This window comes from Engystomops pustulosus, chromosome 10 (assembly GCF_040894005.1).
Source record: "Engystomops pustulosus chromosome 10, aEngPut4.maternal, whole genome shotgun sequence".
Taxonomy (NCBI): Eukaryota; Metazoa; Chordata; class Amphibia; order Anura; family Leptodactylidae; genus Engystomops; species Engystomops pustulosus.
The window spans coordinates 75,702,343-75,717,610 of NC_092420.1; the positions used below are offsets into that span (position 1 = coordinate 75,702,343).

The following is a 15,268-nucleotide window of genomic DNA, read 5'->3' on the forward strand; positions in this document are numbered from 1 at the left end:
TCCAAAACCCACAAACATGATAACACAAAATATTCCAGGTAATTTACATTACATAAAGTTTCTGTCTATCTGGTATCTATACTCAGTGCTTGTTATGGTTCACATTTGACTAAGCTTGCATGTATTCTGTCTGCTTTTTTCTAGTATCTTATGATTCCTTGACTTGCATTCCTGGTTATCCCTTTGTCTATTGATTTGGTACTTTGTGTTACTCTTGTTATTCGACTTGGCTACTTTTCTTATTAGTTTTTATGTTTTCCCCTCATCTGTTATCACTCAGAGATAAGCAAGGACTGTTGCCCAGTTACTGTCAACCTCCCAAATCAATTTCATTGTAAAAATTAAAGTGAAGCTTTGTGCCTGTTTTTACAACAAAAAAACACATTTTGTCTCATACAATTGATAATTCATTGCAGTGACTGCAACCTGTACAACCACAGCCAAGGACATAACAGGATCCTCTGCTAAGTAAGAAGATTTATATATTGTCTAGTTTTACCTTTATCTTCAATTTTTTATTACCATTTTTAAATTATTTTTTTGCATTCCTTAGTGTTTTATGCCCAGCTGAATGCCTCGCTGATGGAACATCTGTGTGGGGAACTGATGTTTATACTGATGTAAGATCAAACCAAAACCATTATTCAAAATTACAATTGGTAATAAGTTAAGCATTATAAATGTATCTATAATTTCTCTTAGGATTCCTCTATTTGCCGAGCTGCTATCCATGCTGGACTAATACCCAATGAGGGAGGAGAAGTCACGGTATGGAAGACACCTGGTCACGTCAGTTATAGTGGATCCGCAAAGAACGGGATCACAACCAATAACTATGGAGCATGGACTGGCTCTTTCATATTTGTTAACTCTTCAAGTCCAGTAACTCCACAACCAACAAAAGTGGTTACACAGAAGCCTCCAGGTATTCTAATTTACATTCTTCTTAAATGGAAAAATTTGAAAAGCAAATGTTTCCAAAGATTATAAAACAAATTTTAATTTTCTGTCAGTTCTTATCTCCACAGCTTATATCTGTGAATTTGCAGGGCACTATTAGTGGCTGGAAGGAGAAGTTACTTTTGTTCTGCGCTGCTCCTTCTTCCCTAGAGCTTCTATGTCATCTAACAATCCAGTGACCTGTTCTCCGTCTTGTTTCTAGCAAGATGGAATTCAGGAACATTTTCTGAAAGAAATGCAGAGTAGGAAGTACAAAGGGAAAACAAAAAGGGCAAAAGTGATGGGGGAAAGAAGCGCTTATATCTGATAAGTTATAGTTTTTAAAAATCTAGTCACTTGGATTGCTGATTTGATGGAAATGTTCTTATAAAGTTAGTGGCCATTGAAAAACATTTTAAGGAATTGTTATAACAATGGCTGTTGAAGTGCTCTCTCTCTCTCTCTTCTCTCTCTCTCTTTATATATATATATATATATATATATCATTTATATATTTATATATATAATTATATATATATATAATTTGTGTGAGCTGTATTGTTAATAGGAACATTCTTTTTAAAGAGGACATCGTTTTCACACGAGATTGCAATAAGCTTCCATATATAAGCAGTTCAGTCACCTTTGACATCTATACATATAAATAAAGTTTTAAAATATAAAATGTGCTCAACTACTTTAGGCACCTGTACATACAGTTAAGTTGGGTGATTGCGTAGGCACAGTGCTGCCCAGCATAAACCCTGCAGGTATATATTGTATCAAAGCAAGACCTTCATTATTTCATACAGTGAATTGTGTGAAGTAAAGCAATAAAACATACAAAACAAGTGAAGCGTACCATAAAATGATGCAATTTGAAAATTCATCTTCATCCACAAAAAGTCCTCAGCCAGCAACATTGTTCGAAAAATGTAACAGTGCAAACTTTCAGAAGGCAACGCTAAAAAAAAGCATAGACATTGGTGGCTCATGTGCAGGCGGTTAGCATGGGAGTGCCATTGGGCATTTCAGGGATTTTAAGACAGAAAACATTTAAGCCCTTACAGGTCTTTCCCATTATGTCAATGCCCAATCTGGCTGCATTCTGTTGGAATCAAACTCTGCAATACTTAGAAATACTTGTAAGTAGAAATTCCGAGTCTGTTATTACAACAATCCCTCCATATTGTAAATTCATTGCAGTGACTGTAACCTGTACAACTACAGCCAGCGAGATAACAGAATCCTCTGAAAAGTAAGATGTCTTTTATCCTATTTTTATCTTCAAAAGTTTTTATAACCATGTTGTAAATTTTTTGTTATTGTATTTCCTAGTATTTTATGCCCAGCTGAATGCCTCGCTGATGGAGGATCTCTATGGGGAACTGATCTTTATACTGATGTAAGATCACACCAATGACTATTTAAGTAATTTCTTAATGTTACACTTCATTATTACTTTAGCTATATTTTCTAAAAGGATTCCTCTATTTGCCGAGCCGCTATCCATGCTGGAATAATACCCAATGAGGGAGGAGAAGTCACAATATGGAAGACACCAGGTCAAGCCAGTTATAGTGGATCCACAAGGAACGGAATCACAACAAAACATTATGGAGCATGGCCCGGGTCATTTAAATTTTCTAACTCTACAGATCCAATTACTCCAAAACCCACAAACATGATAACACAAAATATTCCAGGTAATTTACATTACATAAAGTTTCTGTCTATCTGGTATCTATACTCAGTGCTTGTTATGGTTCACATTTGACTAAGCTTGCATGTATTCTGTCTGCTTTTTTCTAGTATCTTATGATTCCTTGACTTGCATTCCTGGTTATCCCTTTGTCTATTGATTTGGTACTTTGTGTTACTCTTGTTATTCGACTTGGCTACTTTTCTTATTAGTTTTTATGTTTTCCCCTCATCTGTTATCACTCAGAGATAAGCAAGGACTGTTGCCCAGTTACTGTCAACCTCCCAAATCAATTTCATTGTAAAAATTAAAGTGAAGCTTTGTGCCTGTTTTTACAACAAAAAAACACATTTTGTCTCATACAATTGATAATTCATTGCAGTGACTGCAACCTGTACAACCACAGCCAAGGACATAACAGGATCCTCTGCTAAGTAAGAAGATTTATATATTGTCTAGTTTTACCTTTATCTTCAATTTTTTATTACCATTTTTAAATTATTTTTTTGCATTCCTTAGTGTTTTATGCCCAGCTGAATGCCTCGCTGATGGAACATCTGTGTGGGGAACTGATGTTTATACTGATGTAAGATCAAACCAAAACCATTATTCAAAATTACAATTGGTAATAAGTTAAGCATTATAAATGTATCTATAATTTCTCTTAGGATTCCTCTATTTGCCGAGCTGCTATCCATGCTGGACTAATACCCAATGAGGGAGGAGAAGTCACGGTATGGAAGACACCTGGTCACGTCAGTTATAGTGGATCCACAAGGAACGGGATCACAACAAAACATTATGGAGCATGGCCCGGGTCATTTAAATTTTCTAACTCTACAGATCCAATTACTCCAAAACCCACAAACATGATAACACAAAATATTCCAGGTAATTTACATTACATAAAGTTTCTGTCTATCTGGTATCTATACTCAGTGCTTGTTATGGTTCACATTTGACTAAGCTTGCATGTATTCTGTCTGCTTTTTTCTAGTATCTTATGATTCCTTGACTTGCATTCCTGGTTATCCCTTTGTCTATTGATTTGGTACTTTGTGTTACTCTTGTTATTCGACTTGGCTACTTTTCTTATTAGTTTTTATGTTTTCCCCTCATCTGTTATCACTCAGAGATAAGCAAGGACTGTTGCCCAGTTACTGTCAACCTCCCAAATCAATTTCATTGTAAAAATTAAAGTGAAGCTTTGTGCCTGTTTTTACAACAAAAAAACACATTTTGTCTCATACAATTGATAATTCATTGCAGTGACTGCAACCTGTACAACCACAGCCAAGGACATAACAGGATCCTCTGCTAAGTAAGAAGATTTATATATTGTCTAGTTTTACCTTTATCTTCAATTTTTTATTACCATTTTTAAATTATTTTTTTGCATTCCTTAGTGTTTTATGCCCAGCTGAATGCCTCGCTGATGGAACATCTGTGTGGGGAACTGATGTTTATACTGATGTAAGATCAAACCAAAACCATTATTCAAAATTACAATTGGTAATAAGTTAAGCATTATAAATGTATCTATAATTTCTCTTAGGATTCCTCTATTTGCCGAGCTGCTATCCATGCTGGACTAATACCCAATGAGGGAGGAGAAGTCACGGTATGGAAGACACCTGGTCACGTCAGTTATAGTGGATCCGCAAAGAACGGGATCACAACCAATAACTATGGAGCATGGACTGGCTCTTTCATATTTGTTAACTCTTCAAGTCCAGTAACTCCACAACCAACAAAAGTGGTTACACAGAAGCCTCCAGGTATTCTAATTTACATTCTTCTTAAATGGAAAAATTTGAAAAGCAAATGTTTCCAAAGATTATAAAACAAATTTTAATTTTCTGTCAGTTCTTATCTCCACAGCTTATATCTGTGAATTTGCAGGGCACTATTAGTGGCTGGAAGGAGAAGTTACTTTTGTTCTGCGCTGCTCCTTCTTCCCTAGAGCTTCTATGTCATCTAACAATCCAGTGACCTGTTCTCCGTCTTGTTTCTAGCAAGATGGAATTCAGGAACATTTTCTGAAAGAAATGCAGAGTAGGAAGTACAAAGGGAAAACAAAAAGGGCAAAAGTGATGGGGGAAAGAAGCGCTTATATCTGATAAGTTATAGTTTTTAAAAATCTAGTCACTTGGATTGCTGATTTGATGGAAATGTTCTTATAAAGTTAGTGGCCATTGAAAAACATTTTAAGGAATTGTTATAACAATGGCTGTTGAAGTGCTCTCTCTCTCTCTCTTCTCTCTCTCTCTTTATATATATATATATATATATATATATATATATATATATATCATTTATATATTTATATATATAATTATATATATATATAATTTGTGTGAGCTGTATTGTTAATAGGAACATTCTTTTTAAAGAGGACATCGTTTTCACACGAGATTGCAATAAGCTTCCATATATAAGCAGTTCAGTCACCTTTGACATCTATACATATAAATAAAGTTTTAAAATATAAAATGTGCTCAACTACTTTAGGCACCTGTACATACAGTTAAGTTGGGTGATTGCGTAGGCACAGTGCTGCCCAGCATAAACCCTGCAGGTATATATTGTATCAAAGCAAGACCTTAATTATTTCATACAGTGAATTGTGTGAAGTAAAGCAATAAAACATACAAAACAAGTGAAGCGTACCATAAAATGATGCAATTTGAAAATTCATCTTCATCCACAAAAAGTCCTCAGCCAGCAACATTGTTCGAAAAATGTAACAGTGCAAACTTTCAGAAGGCAACGCTAAAAAAAAGCATAGACATTGGTGGCTCATGTGCAGGCGGTTAGCATGGGAGTGCCATTGGGCATTTCAGGGATTTTAAGACAGAAAACATTTAAGCCCTTACAGGTCTTTCCCATTATGTCAATGCCCAATCTGGCTGCATTCTGTTGGAATCAAACTCTGCAATACTTAGAAATACTTGTAAGTAGAAATTCCGAGTCTGTTATTACAACAATCCCTCCATATTGTAAATTCATTGCAGTGACTGTAACCTGTACAACTACAGCCAGCGAGATAACAGAATCCTCTGAAAAGTAAGATGTCTTTTATCCTATTTTTATCTTCAAAAGTTTTTATAACCATGTTGTAAATTTTTTGTTATTGTATTTCCTAGTATTTTATGCCCAGCTGAATGCCTCGCTGATGGAGGATCTCTATGGGGAACTGATCTTTATACTGATGTAAGATCACACCAATGACTATTTAAGTAATTTCTTAATGTTACACTTCATTATTACTTTAGCTATATTTTCTAAAAGGATTCCTCTATTTGCCGAGCCGCTATCCATGCTGGAATAATACCCAATGAGGGAGGAGAAGTCACAATATGGAAGACACCAGGTCAAGCCAGTTATAGTGGATCCACAAGGAACGGAATCACAACAAAACATTATGGAGCATGGCCCGGGTCATTTAAATTTTCTAACTCTACAGATCCAATTACTCCAAAACCCACAAACATGATAACACAAAATATTCCAGGTAATTTACATTACATAAAGTTTCTGTCTATCTGGTATCTATACTCAGTGCTTGTTATGGTTCACATTTGACTAAGCTTGCATGTATTCTGTCTGCTTTTTTCTAGTATCTTATGATTCCTTGACTTGCATTCCTGGTTATCCCTTTGTCTATTGATTTGGTACTTTGTGTTACTCTTGTTATTCGACTTGGCTACTTTTCTTATTAGTTTTTATGTTTTCCCCTCATCTGTTATCACTCAGAGATAAGCAAGGACTGTTGCCCAGTTACTGTCAACCTCCCAAATCAATTTCATTGTAAAAATTAAAGTGAAGCTTTGTGCCTGTTTTTACAACAAAAAAACACATTTTGTCTCATACAATTGATAATTCATTGCAGTGACTGCAACCTGTACAACCACAGCCAAGGACATAACAGGATCCTCTGCTAAGTAAGAAGATTTATATATTGTCTAGTTTTACCTTTATCTTCAATTTTTTATTACCATTTTTAAATTATTTTTTTGCATTCCTTAGTGTTTTATGCCCAGCTGAATGCCTCGCTGATGGAACATCTGTGTGGGGAACTGATGTTTATACTGATGTAAGATCAAACCAAAACCATTATTCAAAATTACAATTGGTAATAAGTTAAGCATTATAAATGTATCTATAATTTCTCTTAGGATTCCTCTATTTGCCGAGCTGCTATCCATGCTGGACTAATACCCAATGAGGGAGGAGAAGTCACGGTATGGAAGACACCTGGTCACGTCAGTTATAGTGGATCCACAAGGAACGGGATCACAACAAAACATTATGGAGCATGGCCCGGGTCATTTAAATTTTCTAACTCTACAGATCCAATTACTCCAAAACCCACAAACATGATAACACAAAATATTCCAGGTAATTTACATTACATAAAGTTTCTATCTATCTGGTATCTATACTCAGTGCTTGTTATGGTTCACATTTGACTAAGCTTGCATGTATTCTGTCTGCTTTTTTCTAGTATCTTATGATTCCTTGACTTGCATTCCTGGTTATCCCTTTGTCTATTGATTTGGTACTTTGTGTTACTCTTGTTATTCGACTTGGCTACTTTTCTTATTAGTTTTTATGTTTTCCCCTCATCTGTTATCACTCAGAGATAAGCAAGGACTGTTGCCCAGTTACTGTCAACCTCCCAAATCAATTTCATTGTAAAAATTAAAGTGAAGCTTTGTGCCTGTTTTTACAACAAAAAAACACATTTTGTCTCATACAATTGATAATTCATTGCAGTGACTGCAACCTGTACAACCACAGCCAAGGACATAACAGGATCCTCTGCTAAGTAAGAAGATTTATATATTGTCTAGTTTTACCTTTATCTTCAATTTTTTATTACCATTTTTAAATTATTTTTTTGCATTCCTTAGTGTTTTATGCCCAGCTGAATGCCTCGCTGATGGAACATCTGTGTGGGGAACTGATGTTTATACTGATGTAAGATCAAACCAAAACCATTATTCAAAATTACAATTGGTAATAAGTTAAGCATTATAAATGTATCTATAATTTCTCTTAGGATTCCTCTATTTGCCGAGCTGCTATCCATGCTGGACTAATACCCAATGAGGGAGGAGAAGTCACGGTATGGAAGACACCTGGTCACGTCAGTTATAGTGGATCCGCAAAGAACGGGATCACAACCAATAACTATGGAGCATGGACTGGCTCTTTCATATTTGTTAACTCTTCAAGTCCAGTAACTCCACAACCAACAAAAGTGGTTACACAGAAGCCTCCAGGTATTCTAATTTACATTCTTCTTAAATGGAAAAATTTGAAAAGCAAATGTTTCCAAAGATTATAAAACAAATTTTAATTTTCTGTCAGTTCTTATCTCCACAGCTTATATCTGTGAATTTGCAGGGCACTATTAGTGGCTGGAAGGAGAAGTTACTTTTGTTCTGCGCTGCTCCTTCTTCCCTAGAGCTTCTATGTCATCTAACAATCCAGTGACCTGTTCTCCGTCTTGTTTCTAGCAAGATGGAATTCAGGAACATTTTCTGAAAGAAATGCAGAGTAGGAAGTACAAAGGGAAAACAAAAAGGGCAAAAGTGATGGGGGAAAGAAGCGCTTATATCTGATAAGTTATAGTTTTTAAAAATCTAGTCACTTGGATTGCTGATTTGATGGAAATGTTCTTATAAAGTTAGTGGCCATTGAAAAACATTTTAAGGAATTGTTATAACAATGGCTGTTGAAGTGCTCTCTCTCTCTCTCTTCTCTCTCTCTCTTTATATATATATATATATATATATATATATCATTTATATATTTATATATATAATTATATATATATATAATTTGTGTGAGCTGTATTGTTAATAGGAACATTCTTTTTAAAGAGGACATCGTTTTCACACGAGATTGCAATAAGCTTCCATATATAAGCAGTTCAGTCACCTTTGACATCTATACATATAAATAAAGTTTTAAAATATAAAATGTGCTCAACTACTTTAGGCACCTGTACATACAGTTAAGTTGGGTGATTGCGTAGGCACAGTGCTGCCCAGCATAAACCCTGCAGGTATATATTGTATCAAAGCAAGACCTTAATTATTTCATACAGTGAATTGTGTGAAGTAAAGCAATAAAACATACAAAACAAGTGAAGCGTACCATAAAATGATGCAATTTGAAAATTCATCTTCATCCACAAAAAGTCCTCAGCCAGCAACATTGTTCGAAAAATGTAACAGTGCAAACTTTCAGAAGGCAACGCTAAAAAAAAGCATAGACATTGGTGGCTCATGTGCAGGCGGTTAGCATGGGAGTGTCATTGGGCATTTCAGGGATTTTAAGACAGAAAACATTTAAGCCCTTACAGGTCTTTCCCATTATGTCAATGCCCAATCTGGCTGCATTCTGTTGGAATCAAACTCTGCAATACTTAGAAATACTTGTAAGTAGAAATTCCGAGTCTGTTATTACAACAATCCCTCCATATTGTAAATTCATTGCAGTGACTGTAACCTGTACAACTACAGCCAGCGAGATAACAGAATCCTCTGAAAAGTAAGATGTCTTTTATCCTATTTTTATCTTCAAAAGTTTTTATAACCATGTTGTAAATTTTTTGTTATTGTATTTCCTAGTATTTTATGCCCAGCTGAATGCCTCGCTGATGGAGGATCTCTATGGGGAACTGATCTTTATACTGATGTAAGATCACACCAATGACTATTTAAGTAATTTCTTAATGTTACACTTCATTATTACTTTAGCTATATTTTCTAAAAGGATTCCTCTATTTGCCGAGCCGCTATCCATGCTGGAATAATACCCAATGAGGGAGGAGAAGTCACAATATGGAAGACACCAGGTCAAGCCAGTTATAGTGGATCCACAAGGAACGGAATCACAACAAAACATTATGGAGCATGGCCCGGGTCATTTAAATTTTCTAACTCTACAGATCCAATTATTCCAAAACCCACAAACATGATAACACAAAATATTCCAGGTAATTTACATTACATAAAGTTTCTGTCTATCTGGTATTGTCACGGGTGGTCCCGCGATCCCCGTCACGGATCGCGGGCTCACCCGTGCCGTCGGTCCCCCGCCAGCGCACCGCAAGCGCTACTCACGGGTCCCGGCTCCTGCCCCTCCGGCGTCGGCTCCGTCTGCAGCTTCCTCGTCCCCTTCGGCTGTGCGCGCGCGTCCCCGACAGCTAGGGCGCGCGCGCGGCAAGTTCTGTAAATTTAAAGGGCCAGCGCGCCACTAATTGGCGCTGGCCTTTTCCCTTTAATTATTTAACCCTGCCTCTTCCTGTTACCCTTGCCGGATCTTTGTGCCTTGCGCCCTAGAGAAAGCTGTATTTTGATGCCTTGTGCTGTTCTTGAGATTTCCTGTTGTGACCCCAGTTCCGTTTCTGACTACGCTCCTTTGCCGCCTGTCCTGACCTGTTGCTACGACTCTGACTACGAACCTGTGCTGCCCGTCCTGACCTCCTGCCTGACCCCGACTACGAGATTGCCTGCCGATTCTGTACCTCGACCTTGGCTGCCACTGCGGACAAGTCACGCCTGTGGAACGACCTGGTGGTACCACGCCGCAGCAAGTCCAACCCGCTTTGCGGCGGGCTCTGGTGAAAACCGGGTGCCACTTAGACTCCGGTCCCAGGTAGTGGCTTGTGCCATCGTCCGCAGTGGTTCAGAGGATCCACAACCTCTAAGCCTGACAGTAAGATCCGGCCATGGATCCCGCTGAGGTGCCGCTTCCTACTCGGCCGACTCTGGCTGCCATCGTGGGTCAACAATCCCGAGAGATTGTCGCTCAACGCCAACAGCTGGAACAGGTTACCGCCATGCTGCAGCAGCTGCTGGCCACCCAGCAGCAACAACAGGTTCCTGAGGCCGCTCCAGTGGCTCCCGCTATCCCGGCTTCTCCTCCCGCCGCTGAACCGAGGCTACGGCTGTCTATGCCCGGGAAGTATGATGGTGATCCCAAGTCTTGCAGGGGCTTCATAACCCAGTGCTCCCTGCATTTTGAGTTGATGCCGTCTCAATTCTCCACGGAGCGTTCCAAGGTGGCCTTCATCGTCAGCCTTCTCTCTGGTAAGGCCCTGGCCTGGGCTACTCCTCTCTGGGACAGAGACGACCCGGTCACAGACAATCTCACTGCATTTCTGGCGGAGTTCCGGTCCGTTTTTGAGGAACCTGCACGGGCCTCTTCTGCCGAGACTGCGCTGTTGAATCTCCGCCAGGGGGGCTCATCCGTGGGAGAGTATGCGGTCCAGTTCCGTACCTTGGCCACGGAACTCTCCTGGAACGATGCGGCCCTGTCCGCAACCTTTAAGAAGGGACTTGCCCCTCATATTAAAGACGCTCTGGCCGCTCGGGATCTGCCGTCTACCCTGGGTGGTCTTATCACCTTAGCCACCCGGATTGATGTGCGATTTAGAGAACGTGCTGAGGAATTACGCCTTGAGCAACCGCAAGTTCGCCCACGACGATTGCCTCGCCTGGCTCCAGCTTTTCAAAGACCGCTCCAGCCCCCAGATGTACCACCCGTGGAGGAGCCTATGGAGGTGGACAGGCTCAGACTCTCTCCCCAGGAGCGTATCAGAAGGCGTCAGGGAAACCTCTGCTTCTACTGTGCCAGTCCTGGACACTTCCTGGGGTCTTGCCCAATCCGTCCCCAACCTTCGGGAAACGCCAGCACCTAGGGTTCTTGGGAGAAGCGTCCCTAGGTGTGAGCAAAGCTTCTCCACGTTTGATGATACCGGTGCTTCTCAGCGTGGGTACCGGCACCCAGATCCAGGTCTCTGCCTTCTTGGACTCAGGCTCCGCGGGGAACTTCGTGGATGCCGCCTTGGTCTCCCGGCATCACCTTCCTGTGGTCCGTCTTGAAAGGCCGTTGGTCATCTCCTCCGTCAGTGGACAAATCCTTTCTGACCCGGTCCACTACCGCACCAAGCCACTGTCTATGCAAGTCGGTGTGCTGCACAAGGAGAACCTGTCCTTTTATGTGCTTCCACGTTCCACATCCTCCATCCTGTTGGGTCTACCTTGGTTGCAGTGCCACGCACCCGTTCTTGACTGGAAGACGGGGGAGATCCTTCGGTGGGGACCCGACTGCCAATCTCGTTGTGTGGATTTGCCTCGTCCTGTGCCAGTTCTGGTCTCTTCTGTGTCCCTTAAGGCCCTGGAGGGTCTTCCGGCATGTTATAAGGACTTTCGTGATGTCTTCTCAAAGAAGCAAGCTGAGACGTTGCCACCTCACCGCCCCTACGATTGTCCTGTGGATCTGTTGCCGGGCACTTCTCCCCCACGGGGTCGTGTGTATCCGCTTTCTGTACCAGAAACCTCAGCCATGTCGGACTATATCCGAGAAAATCTGCAGAGGGGATTTATACGCAAGTCTTCCTCCCCGGCTGGTGCAGGTTTTTTCTTTGTGACCAAAAAGGACGGGTCACTCCGACCATGCATAGACTATCGCGGTCTTAACAAAATCACGGTTAAGAACCGTTATCCGTTGCCATTGGTCACTGAGTTGTTTGACCGCCTTCGTGGAGCCAAGATCTTCTCCAAGTTGGATCTTCGTGGGGCTTACAACCTCATTCGTATCCGCCAAGGGGATGAATGGAAGACCGCTTTTAATACCCGTGATGGACACTTCGAATATCTGGTGATGCCGTTCGGACTCTGTAATGCACCAGCCGTCTTTCAGGAGTTCGTGAATGACATCTTTAGAGACTTGCTTTATGTCTGTGTGGTGGTCTATCTGGACGATATCCTCGTGTTTTCTCCGGACCTTGAGACCCACCAAGTCCAAGTACGACAAGTACTCAGTCGATTAAGGACCAATCGTCTCTATGCCAAGCTGGAAAAGTGTCTGTTCCATCAGCAGAGTATTCCATTTCTCGGCTATGTCATCTCGGACAAAGGCCTTCGTATGGATCCTGCCAAGCTGTCGGCGGTTCTTCAGTGGCCTCGCCCAGTGGGACTGCGCGCTATACAGCGATTTCTGGGCTTTGCGAATTATTACCGCCAGTTCATTCCACGTTTTTCCTCTCTGGTGTCTCCAATTGTGGCACTTACCAAGAAGGGTGCCAATCCCCGACTCTGGCCTTCGGCAGCTGAGGAGGCCTTTAAGAACCTAAAATCTTTGTTTGCCTCGGCTCCAGTCCTGGTGCGTCCCGACGTTGAAAAGCCTTTTCATCTGGAAGTGGATGCCTCCTCTGTAGGGGCCGGAGCAGTGCTCACGCAGAAGGGTCCCAAAGGCCGCACAGTCACCTGTGGATTCTTCTCCAAGTCTTTTTCCTCCGCGGAGAGGAATTACGGGATAGGAGATCGAGAATTATTGGCGATCAAGCTTGCCCTAGAAGAGTGGCGTTATCTCCTGGAGGGAGCTCGGTTTCCGGTCAACATCTATACAGACCACAAAAACCTCCTCTATCTCCAGACTGCTCAGCGACTCAACCCACGCCAAGCTCGTTGGTCACTCTTCTTCACCCGGTTCGATTTTCTCATTCATTTTCGTCCGGCCGAGAAGAACATCAAGGCAGACGCCCTTTCTCGTGCTTCGGATGTCGTTGGGGAAGAACCGGTTCCTCGTCATGTTATCTCTCCTGACCGTCTTGTACTGGCCGCGCCAGTGGATCTTCGTCTATTACCTCCTGGCAAGACATACGTACGACCTGCGCTACGGAGGAGAATTCTGTCTTGGGGACATTGCTCCCGTGTGGCTGGGCATCCTGGGGTGCAGCGTTCTATCGCCCTCATTACCCGATTCTACTGGTGGCCAGACCTGGCCAGAGATGTCCGGGATTTTGTGGGTGCCTGTACTTCCTGTGCCCGGAATAAGCCTTCACGTCTTAAGCCTGCTGGTCTTCTTCTGCCGTTGCCAATACCCAGCTGTCCATGGACTCATATTGCTATGGATTTCATCACGGATCTACCATCTTCTTCAGGCAATACTGTCATCTGGGTGGTGACTGACCGGTTCTCTAAGATGGCCCATTTTATTCCTCTGCCAGGTTTGCCAGCTGCTCCATGTCTTGCCGAACAGTTCTTTCACCACATCTTCCGACTCCATGGACTTCCACGACACATAGTCTCTGACCGTGGAGTACAGTTTGTCTCGAAATTTTGGCGTTCTCTCTGTAACCAACTACAGGTGAAGTTGGACTTCTCTTCTGCCTATCATCCCCAGTCGAACGGGCAGGTGGAGAGAGTTAACCAGACTTTGGGCTGCTATCTACGCCACTTTGTTTCTGCCCGTCAGGACGATTGGTCCCAATTGTTGCCTTGGGCGGAGTTCTCCTATAACTCCTTGGACTCTGCATCAGCAGGTTCCGCTCCATTTTTTGTCAACTATGGACTCCATCCTCGCCCGCCTCTACCTCTACCCGTGGCTTCTGATGTTCCTGCTGTTGAGGAGTTGGTACAGGACTTAAAAACCATCTGGGAGCAGACCCGCCTTTCCTTATTACAGGCTTCGACGCAAACTAAGATTCAAGCCGATAAAAGACGCAGACCTTCCCCCGTCTTCTCTCCTGGTGACAAGGTTTGGCTGTCCTCCAAATACGTCCGGCTTAAAATTCCTGGCTACAAGCTCGGTCCTCGTTTCCTGGGTCCCTTCGAGGTGATGCATCGCATCAATCCAGTCTCATATAAGCTGCGCCTTCCTCCTACCATGCGCATCCCGAACTCCTTCCATGTATCCCTGCTCAAGCCTGTCATCTTGAACCGCTTCTCCCGACAGCTGTCTCCTCCTGCTCCAGTGGCCGACTCCTCTGACATCTATGAGGTAAAGGAGATCCTTGATGCTAAGACTGTAAGAGGTAAGCGGTTCTTCTTGGTTGACTGGAAGGGGTTCGGGCCTGAGGAGAGATCCTGGGAGCCCGAGGACAATATCCTGGACCAGGATCTCCTGCAGAGATTCCTCCAGCCCAGAAAGAGGGGGAGGCCGAAGGGGGGGGGTACTGTCACGGGTGGTCCCGCGATCCCCGTCACGGATCGCGGGCTCACCCGTGCCGTCGGTCCCCCGCCAGCGCACCGCAAGCGCTACTCACGGGTCCCGGCTCCTGCCCCTCCGGCGTCGGCTCCGTCTGCAGCTTCCTCGTCCCCTTCGGCTGTGCGCGCGCGTCCCCGACAGCTAGGGCGCGCGCGCGGCAAGTTCTGTAAATTTAAAGGGCCAGCGCGCCACTAATTGGCGCTGGCCTTTTCCCTTTAATTATTTAACCCTGCCTCTTCCTGTTACCCTTGCCGGATCTTTGTGCCTTGCGCCCTAGAGAAAGCTGTATTTTGATGCCTTGTGCTGTTCTTGAGATTTCTTGTTGTGACCCCAGTTCCGTTTCTGACTACGCTCCTTTGCCGCCTGTCCTGACCTGTTGCTACGACTCTGACTACGAACCTGTGCTGCCCGTCCTGACCTCCTGCCTGACCCCGACTACGAGATTGCCTGCCGATTCTGTACCTCGACCTTGGCTGCCACTGCGGACAAGTCACGCCTGTGGAACGACCTGGTGGTACCACGCCGCAGCAAGTCCAACCCGCTTTGCGGCGGGCTCTGGTGAAAACCGGGTGCCACTTAGACTCCGGTCCCAGGTAGTGGCTTGTGCCATCGTCC

General features: G+C 42.8%; 3 long non-coding RNA genes across 3 annotated transcripts; all 3 read left to right on the forward strand.

Moving 5' to 3' along the window:
* Positions 1–725: 725 nt before the first annotated feature.
* Positions 726–2,625, forward strand: LOC140104924 (uncharacterized). The gene is made up of 4 exons (XR_011850450.1): positions 726–925; positions 2,146–2,197; positions 2,278–2,344; positions 2,423–2,625. It is a non-coding gene; the product is annotated as an uncharacterized lncRNA (long non-coding RNA).
* A 1,594-nt stretch (positions 2,626–4,219) lies between these two features.
* Positions 4,220–6,135, forward strand: LOC140104874 (uncharacterized). Its single transcript, XR_011850437.1, has 4 exons — positions 4,220–4,419; positions 5,656–5,707; positions 5,788–5,854; positions 5,933–6,135. It is a non-coding gene; the product is annotated as an uncharacterized lncRNA (long non-coding RNA).
* Positions 6,136–7,729: 1,594 nt separating this feature from the next.
* On the forward strand, positions 7,730–9,599 carry LOC140105170 (uncharacterized). The gene is made up of 4 exons (XR_011850509.1): positions 7,730–7,929; positions 9,154–9,205; positions 9,286–9,352; positions 9,431–9,599. It is a non-coding gene; the product is annotated as an uncharacterized lncRNA (long non-coding RNA).
* Positions 9,600–15,268: the final 5,669 nt, after the last annotated feature.